Source organism: Salminus brasiliensis, chromosome 20 (genome assembly GCF_030463535.1).
Source record: "Salminus brasiliensis chromosome 20, fSalBra1.hap2, whole genome shotgun sequence".
Taxonomy (NCBI): Eukaryota; Metazoa; Chordata; class Actinopteri; order Characiformes; family Bryconidae; genus Salminus; species Salminus brasiliensis.
The window spans coordinates 17,019,798-17,029,463 of NC_132897.1; positions in this window are offsets into that span (position 1 = coordinate 17,019,798).

The following is a 9,666-nucleotide window of genomic DNA, read 5'->3' on the forward strand; positions in this document are numbered from 1 at the left end:
ATCCTTTTTGATATTAGCATTAGCATTCTGAACTTATGCACCAAGCTTATGCCACTGCAGTCTTCCTATAAACCTTAAATTAAAGTGCTATTGGTTTTTATACCCTACGATTCTAGGTAAAGGTAAAGGTGCACGTATTTGTAAATGTGTGACACGTAAATGTGTCCTCCGCATTTAACCCATCTGGTAGTGAACACACACTCACACACACACACATGTGTTAGGGGCAGTGAGTACACACACACACCCAGAGCGGTGGGCAGCCAACTCCAGCGCCCGGGGAGCAGAGAGGGTAAAGGGCCTTGCTCAAGGGCCCAACAGTGGCAGCTTGCCGAGCCCGGGAATCAAACCCACAACCCTGTTATCAATATCCCGGCGCTCTAACCGCTGAGTCACCACTGCCCCATCAATATACCGGATTCTATTCTTTATGATGATTAAAAAAAAAAAATACCCAACAGAGGGAACAATAATAATAAATACAGTAAAATACGCTTCCCTTAATACATTTTATACAGTATTTAGTTCCCGCCATGCAGTCGGATCGGTCAACAAGCTTACTATCCATGCGGTTTTCACTGCATCAGTAGTACACCAAGTACACCAATCAGCCATGACATTGAACCACCTCCCTTATATTGTGTGGGTCCCACTCATGCCATCAAAAAGGGTCCCTCTGCAAAACCTTAGTGGTGGCACCAAGACATTCTGAGGTAAAGCCAGGGCTTTTCAGGCTTGTTGGTCCAGCACCTTCTATAGTATTTGTGTTTGTCACTCTCACTTTGATAGGTCTTGGGCACCCGACGCCCTGTTGGTAGTTTGTGCTTCCCACAGCTGAACAGGAGCATCCCGTATGACATGCAATTCAGGAGAAGCTCCAAACCAGAAGTCTGGCCATAACGGTTTGGTACTTGTCAGGGTGGCTCAGGTCTTAAATCCCAGCCATTTATCATGCGTTCAACGTGACGAATGTGAAAAACTGACTTGCTGTTCACCACCTGTGCATCAGATTTCTCTAAAGAACCTCTTGTTTTTTCTAAAGACTAACCACTGTGGTGCTGTATCCTCAGAATTCCCCAGAAATCCTCCCAGAATGGCTGAAGTGTTCCAAGAAATCCCCACCTAAAGTTCTGTTTCCAGTTACTGGGTGTTGATGAGCCCTTGACCCTGCTGAGCTGGTGGGAACTGAAGGCAGTTTAATAGCCCACAAGGCTTTCATGGCAAGCTGACGCTACACAGAATCTCTTCTGGGGAAATCCCAGCCTCTCCGTTTTCAACTACGTCCTGACTCCAGAGACCAGCGTTTGCGTTTTCCCCCACCCTTGCTATTGACCAGATGCCTCAACGGTGAGTGATTTTGAGGTGTATAAATATGCTCCTTAGCTGATGACCAAAGTAAGCAGGCTGTCTTATAGTAAAAGAGATAAGGTAGCCCAAGAAATGATCTCGTATTAAGGAGAGGCTGGGAAATTCCACCAGAGGTCTATAGTTCTTTGGGTTAATCAGTAATACAATTAAATCAGCAAGTTCACCTACATACATAGCGCCCGCATGCAAGATACACACTGGTATCAACAAGATACATATCAGTAATTAGCCAGCTTACCTCATATCACATTGATACAGACTTAGCAAGCTTCACTACATGCCTGATTTTTGATTCAGGAGCAGGAGCAGGTCAGGCCAGAACACCCAGCTTCACCGGTATAGTGTGGTGCTTGGTTTCTGGGTGTTCGATTTAGAAGAACTACTGTACACTCTATCATAAGAATAATTCCTCTTTTGCATTGTATTTACATGTTGTGATATGACTCCATATAGGAACTTCACTGAGAGAGCGTGACACAACCCACAGGGCAGAATCACCTCAGGAAACAAATGCTGCTGTTTGAAATCACTCGGGACTTCCTGAAAGGTATGAAGGTACCAGCTTCCTCCGTCTCAACTAATGACAACCAAGCAATAAGTCATCTAATGTTGGTTTTGGGTGAAGTTTACCTCACCTGGAGACTTGATTTTCAAGAGGCCTCATATCGTTAAGGCTACATAGGGTTTCTATAAAACCTCGGAAGCGTGTCACAAGGCTCTGACAAAGTATGAGCTCATCACGCTGGCGCTGAATCATCTGGTTCCGCTTCTGTCTTCAGGCATGCTACAAACATTTCCTGTTGCCTGAAGTGTCTGGAGGATCATATGACTCCTCTGGCCTGACCTAAACTAACGGCAGGGCCTGAGACCCAGTCTGTAGGAACAGTGTGAAGTAATTTTAGGACAAATGCCTTAATGAGGTAAGAAAACAACATAGAATTAGGGGTTTCATAATGCAACATATTAACCAATAAGTGTTTAATAACCAACATAACAACCAACATATTAACCACTAATATTAACCACATTAACCACAGTGTTTGGAGCCTGTCAGATTTTTTTAACAACTACTTGTGAATCATGATCTTGGAAGAGTCTTCCTAGGTATTAAGGATGTTTTATCTATATACATACTTTTTCCCATCCAAATTGTTGTAAAAAGCACAGATTCATCTTTTTTGGACCAACTGTGGTTTTAACAGCTGAAATTTATGAGTGCTGATGAGTGCTGAGATCATGTGAGATAAAATGTGTGGGGTATGGTATCATCCTAGTCACCCTAGGAACTAGTTTTTGTAATAAGTTCCTTCAGTTTTGCAAATACTTACTTAATACAGATGTGGTTGGAAGTTTACATACACTCGTCATGGCCATGAATGCTATGGCAATATATTGGGATTTTAACGATTGCTTTGACCTGTTCTTTTTCTGGAACAGAATGAGTGACAACACGCATCTTTAATAGAAAAAAAAATCCCCAAATGTCTTTTAACTTGCCAGTGACTCTTAACTTCCTGTTAGTGATCATGATTGACTACAGCTGGTAGCTTTTCTATGACTCTTGGAACCAGCAGTTCAAACAACTGTGTGAAAGAACAAGCTGCTTAGAGGAATAGACATTTTGCTCTGGGCTGGAAGAAGACCCAAAGCCTCACCCTTGGCTGAGAGGAAATTGGTTCAGATGGTCAGGAACAACCCAAGAACCACCAAGGCACAGGCCTGCAATGAACCGGGACCTGCTGGAACACCAGTGTGACTGCCTATATCCAAGCAAGCTTTACATGGCCATGGACTTAGAGGCTGCTGTTCAGGCTCCGAAATCATCACCTTCAAGTCGACTCAAGTTTACTGCTGACCACACTGACCGTATCGAAAATATGTTGTGCTTAAAAGTTCTGTGCCGGGAAAGCCAACAAATTGAACAGAACTTTCTTTTGCAAATTCTGACAAAAAGAGTCCAGACCAGAGTTCTGCCAGAAGCTTGTTGATGCAACTTGCTAACGGATATGCTGCATGTCTATTTTTGACCCCAAAATGCCCCCAAACAGTTTCCATGACATTAATCTCCATGATGCCTGTATGTAAAGTTTTGACCTCAACTGTATCTGAAGTTTTTACAAACTGAAAAGGCTTGGTTTGTATTCGGTTTAACTGTATAGTCAGTCAAAGTGATTCTTCTTCTTCTTTCGGGATCAATAAAGTATTCAAAATTGTTGCTAATTTACAGGTTTTACTGGGTTTTGGAATTCAAATATCTGCTGGTTACATGTAGCTGGTTGTGTCCAGACACTCGGCCTTCCTCAGTCAACTCTATTATCATTATACTGTTTAAACCATATAAGCCGATAACCGAGTCGACATATCCCACCATTTTGTCCCACTCAACATGTGCTAACAGTGGTGCAGTGGTGGGGCAGTGGTAGCTCAGCGGTTAGAGCTATTATTATTATTATTATTATCGATAACAGGGTTGTGGGTTCGATTCCCGGGCTCTGCAAGCTGCCACTGTTGGGCCCTTGAGCAAGGCCCTTTACCCTCTCTGCTCCCTGGGCGCTGGAGTTGGCTGCCCACCGCTCTGGGTGTGTGTGTGTACTCACTGCCCCTAATACACGTGTGTGTGTGAGTGTGTGTTCACTACCAGATGGGTTAAATGCGGAGGACACATTTCGCTGTACACTGTACAGTGACAAATATATAATTTATATTTATCAAATTTATATTTAGTGTATGAACTGAGTCTAAAATATACATCAAGCATTATTAATAGTGGTTGATTTTGTAGAGATGCGAAATGTACCCCCGATCCTAGAATGACCCGTTTAATGGGCAGCATACTTGGCAGTGTTGATGTTTCAGGCTTCCTATCAGGGTGCAACCAACGATGCAGTGCCTAAGCAAACACTGATATTGCATGAGGTAATCACTGCAAACTGCTCTACAGGCCATTAGCCCGACCCGCCCACTCTCAGGCGAATTACAAGCCTGTTCCACCCAGCCTACAAGCCTCAGAGATCATGGATCACTGGGTCCGAACAGCACCTCCTGTTACAGTGCAGTAGGTTCCCATTTCCTCCAGTCCCCTTCATTGCCTTAGTTTTAGGCAATTTCGAGGTTGGCTGTTGAGCCGGCACTGCTAAAGCCACCGCTCTGGACCACACAAAGGCCCAAAGACGGTCTATCTCACGTTATTAACCTGCCCTATTGTTTCAGCCTGGTGTGAGGTGACAGAGGTTGGGTCGAGCGTGTTGCCTGTACCTGGCAGAAAGCTGTGGAATGCGGGAGCGCTAGGCATTCTTCACTAGCTCTTTGTTTTTATAGCCCGGCACAGGAAGCCCCTCTCCAGCAGGGCCTCATTCATGTTGTCTGAAAAACGCTGACTGCTTCCTCCTCCCTCTGGCTGCTCTCCAAGGGGTCTGCTTTTTTCACACACACACACACACACACACACACACACACACACACACACTCACACACGCGTTTGTTTTTAGACAGTGTCAGGACGTATGCATTATGTCTCCATATGTATTTCGTCTAAACCATTTGACAGAGTTGGGGCCTATTGTTAGACCTGAAACTTGTGGGTCAACACTGTTTCCTCTGGTTTTCCTACAAGGTCAGGACACTCAGGTCCTGGAAAGGCATAAAAACAAACATACACCCAGACACACACACACACACACACAACCGCCCACTGCTTACATTTGCTCCTCTGTTGTTGTAGTTTGTGACTCCACAGAGAGAAGAATGATTTATATCTCTAATAATAAAAAATAGATATAATAAAAAAAATAAGCAGTAAATTGGGAATGTCACAGGGTTCAAAGCATTCCAAGGATGACTGGGTAGCCTTTCAAGCTGCACTGCTGCTCTCATCTTACAATTTCTGGGCTACAATCCCACATAGAATTCTAATGGAAAGGAATGTCTTGCCCCATTTGGCTTATGAAGAGAAGTACGGCCAATAGAATAGGACTCTTTGGAGCAGCACTGTTCCTTATGCCTGGCTTGGGCTAGAGGGGTTTAAGGCCCCCAGCATTGCGCTGTGTAGCAGTGGAAGAACTGTGTCTTCTGGAATGATGGTTGGTGCTCCATCCAAAACTTTTGGGTGCAATCAAATCCTCACAGCAGTGCTTCAGAATCTAGTAGAAAGCCTTCTTCTCTGAACAGTAGAGATAGTTACTCCAACAAAAGCAGGAGAAGCCTTTTTAATACAATTGATTTTTTGGCGTCCAAATACTTTCGTAAACTTTGGCGTGTCATGGTGACTCAAAGATGAGGCACATGACCTTAGTGATCATACTCTTTGTAAATCATATAACACAACATGTCAACAGAGCGTTTCTCATGACTAGATGGGAGATGGGACTGAGGATAATCACTCACTGTCAGTTAATGTCACTGAACCCTCTTATTCAGAAAATGAAAGTGGCACGACCAGGCCTTGAGAAACCACTCTGAAATTGAAAGTAACCATCAATGCCTCTCTGACGTGTGCAGGTTCTTTTAGAGCTAGCATGTGAGACAGAACTGCCCACTCAGATATGCTCATTGCTCCAGTTTCATTAAATTAGTTAGTAAGGGTTTTCCTGAGACTCCACTAAAACCTATAGGTTAGATATAGTCCTGCGTAGCTTCACATATATTCCTTTAAGTCTCCCACATGGAGCACACTGAATACACACGCAGCTCTCTCTCTCACACCATTTAAAAGGAGGGTGGTAAAGCAACCTCAGGGCACAGCTAATAAGGCTTCTGACACTTGCTGAGTTGCCAAGGTGCCGTCACCCAGAGACTCTTGAGGTTAAGTGAGAGGTTGGCGTGCTACTTTCTGCAAGTGCTGTTTATTGCTCAAGTTCGTCTGCAGAGGCTCGCAATATGTTTTAGGCAACGAACATAAGATGGCTCACCATAGACTGAAAATATAACACATCACCAAATCTAGTAGACCTGCTGCTGCTTCAGTCTGCATTCAGAGAAACATATGAGAAGACTGGGTCACCTGGAACGTGTTTCTGTTTACACTTCTTTTAAAAAATGAAAGTTTTGAAATGTGGCCAGTCTGAAACACCATCTTACTAGATGTATAACACACAAACAGTGAAACAGAGTTCAGTACTGTTCATGTCTTTTACTTAGAACACCCACAGTGCAGGCTAGAAAAAGTAAGTGAGCCCTTAAATTTAATAACCTGTAGAATCCCCATTAGCAGCAGCCGCCTCCACCAAATGTTTCTCGGAAATAAGGTTTGCACAACGTTGAGGAGGACCGTTCATCAGGGATTTCTGGGATGCCTCTTCAGGTCAGTAGGGTTAAGGTCAGGACTCTGACCTGGCCATTCAAAACATAACTCATAACATAACTTCTTTTTCAGCCATTTTCTAGTATCTAGATTCACTTTGTACTTTGGGTCATTGTCTTGTTGCATTACATTGTCTTGTTGCATTGTCTTTTCAGCTTACAGGTCATGGACTACTGGCATGCTCATCTTTCCATAGAACATTTTACCCAGAACTACTGTGAAACATCCAGGTGGTAACCTTGGGTTCTTTCTCAGTTCTTTTGGGATTGCCTGTGGTGCTCTGGGATGATCTTAACAGGAAGTCCACTCTTAGGGAGAATAGAAACAGTCCTAAATATGGAGCAAATATGCCCCTTTCTAACATTGCTTTGTCATGGCCTTAGCATATAGAATCTTAGCAAATGGTCATCTTATTCCTTTGTCTCTATGGAGATTACTCTTCGTCTGCCGACCTAAAGTGGTCACTTCCCTTCTTTGTTTGTATGACCCTTTGCCTGCCAACTATATGTTAAGACAATCACCCCCTAAGGTGATTAACCCCCCCCCCCCTTTGTTGAGCCCAAGTACCCTCATCTCCACCCCCCACTTTCCCCTTAAATCCTGACGGTTTATGCATTCTTTGGATTGGACTGGACTGGAATGGATCAGACAGTTGATCAACTATGCTGTGCCTGTGAACAAATCTTTGTGCAATGCTTTTCCAGCTAGCTGCCACAAACACATTGTTTACAGTGTTGATTCTTGCATGCTACCGGAAAACTGGCCTGTTTAACACGCTGTGAGTCAGCCCAGGAATATCTGTTGTTTTTCCCCCAGAATATCCCACCACATGGCATGGCATGGAATCTAATTAAGTCTCTAGGGCCCAGGAGAGTGATTCCCTGTGTTGCAGCTTTCAGTCAGATCAGCCTAAGCTGATTATGTACCCATCGGTCCCTCATGTGATTCTCTTCAGTGAATCATACCTCAAGATGAGCCATTTAACCACCTGAGCCAAGAGAGCTAACACGTTGACGGGGACAAGGGAGCGTTTCTCTCTTTATTCAAGCCAAAGTCCCAAAGTGCTTTTAGTCTTTTCGAAAGTTTCTCCAACCTTCCGCGTTCATCGTCAGAGGGAGATGGTCTTTCATGGTCTTTACAGTTGTGGCATGGCTGCAGCAGGCAGAGAAGTAGGCATGTGTACAGCTGGTGAAGCAAGGATTCAGGTTTTCATTGTGGGCAGAGTGCTCCATCCTAATGGAGGTTGGTGTTGTCTACTTGGTAAGATCTAGTTCTTGGGCAAGACTCCCTGTGATCTACCTGTGTTACTTGATTTAAATATAGCTCATCTTGGATGAGAGTCAGCCAAAATACAAGAATGTAAAGCTACAGTCATATGTACTATGTGGACAAAAGTATTGGGACCCCTGCTCATTCATTGTTTCTTCTGAAATCAACGGCATTGTTGGAGTAACTGTCTCTACTGTGCAGGAAAGAAGGTTTTCTGCTAGATTGCTGTGAGGGTTTGATTGCATTCAGTGTCAGTAGCATTAGTGAGGTCAGGATGTTGGATGATCATCATTCCACCTCATCCCCAACTCATCCGAAATATTGGACAAAGCACCAAAGTCTATCATTCCAGAGTGCACACAGTTCCACTGCTCCACAGCTCAACGCTGGGGGGTTTATACCCCTCGAGCCCACCAGATAACCACATGGTTATCTGCTCCAGAGAGTCGTTAGAAGGGGTCTCCACACACTTTTGTACATACTAAAGATAGAACGCTAGAGAGCAGATCCAGATGCCTAACTACTGAAGGCTATATTGAACATGAGTGCCTTTTAATTGAGAAGAAAGATCATTAACTATTCATTAAGTGTAATGGCCCCGGCAAAAAGGATCTAGAGCTCTTTTCATTTACTTACCTGCTGATGTCATTGGAATGAGTCGCAACTTTAAGCCATTTACACACAGAGGCATTAAAATGAGATGTTCAGATTAGTCTCAGGATTGGGTAACTGTAAGCCATCTCCTGCTTGCCATCACACCCTCATTGAAACAGTTTCCTTCTTTCTACAACACACTGCCAAGCTTACACGCTCGCTCACAATCAGTGTCTCGTGCAAACTATATTTAATTCAGCAGATCCAATCCAGAAGCGTTCAAATAGCACATTTAGCACCTTGCAGCTCCTAAAATCACAGTAATTAAGCACAAGAAGAGCCGTATCATAGCAATTACATCCTGAAAGGGTAGTCATTTCCTTTAGTCTCCGTGTTCCTTTGCAGGACCAGATCAGCCGAATGAAGAGAAGACTTCCAGATGGTGAAACAATACATTTTAGGAGTGAAAAATCTATACCAACCAGCCATAACATTAAAACCTGCTAAGTATTGTGTAGGCCCCCCTAACGCTGCCAAAACAACGCCGGCCCGTCTAGGCATGGACTCCACAAGACCTCTAAAGGCATCCTGTGGTATCTATCTGGTACTGTTGCAGTCCTGTAAGATGCAAGGTGGGTCCTCCATGGGTCAAACTGACATCCTGGGAGGTACTGACTTATGCATACCAGGACACCCCCCCCCCCCCCCCCCCCATTAGATGCGTCGACTCAGCAGCTGGATCAAATCTTGAGCGTACACGAGGACAAAAGTGTACAGAAGTGCACTCTGACGCTCGATCCCACCGAAGACTGAAGGCCAAAGCCCCTGAAACAAGCAGGAACCGAAAACGGCTGTATTACAGGTCAGATGGCGCGTCACCAGGAGTGATACTGTGTGTCCAATATCTGGTTCTAGTTAGATAGGGAAGAACTGTGGGTGCTTTATGCAGTGGTTTCCCGAAAGTAGACTGCAGTGCATACCGTTCAAGTACGTCTGCAATGTTTGATGAGATTTGATTTTTTAATTTATTTTTGCAAAATATGTAGGACTTGTGTGACCTACCACCCCGTCACACTAACTTATTTTGACAACATATAACGTACGGTTCCTTTAATGGCATCCCATCCCAGAGGAAT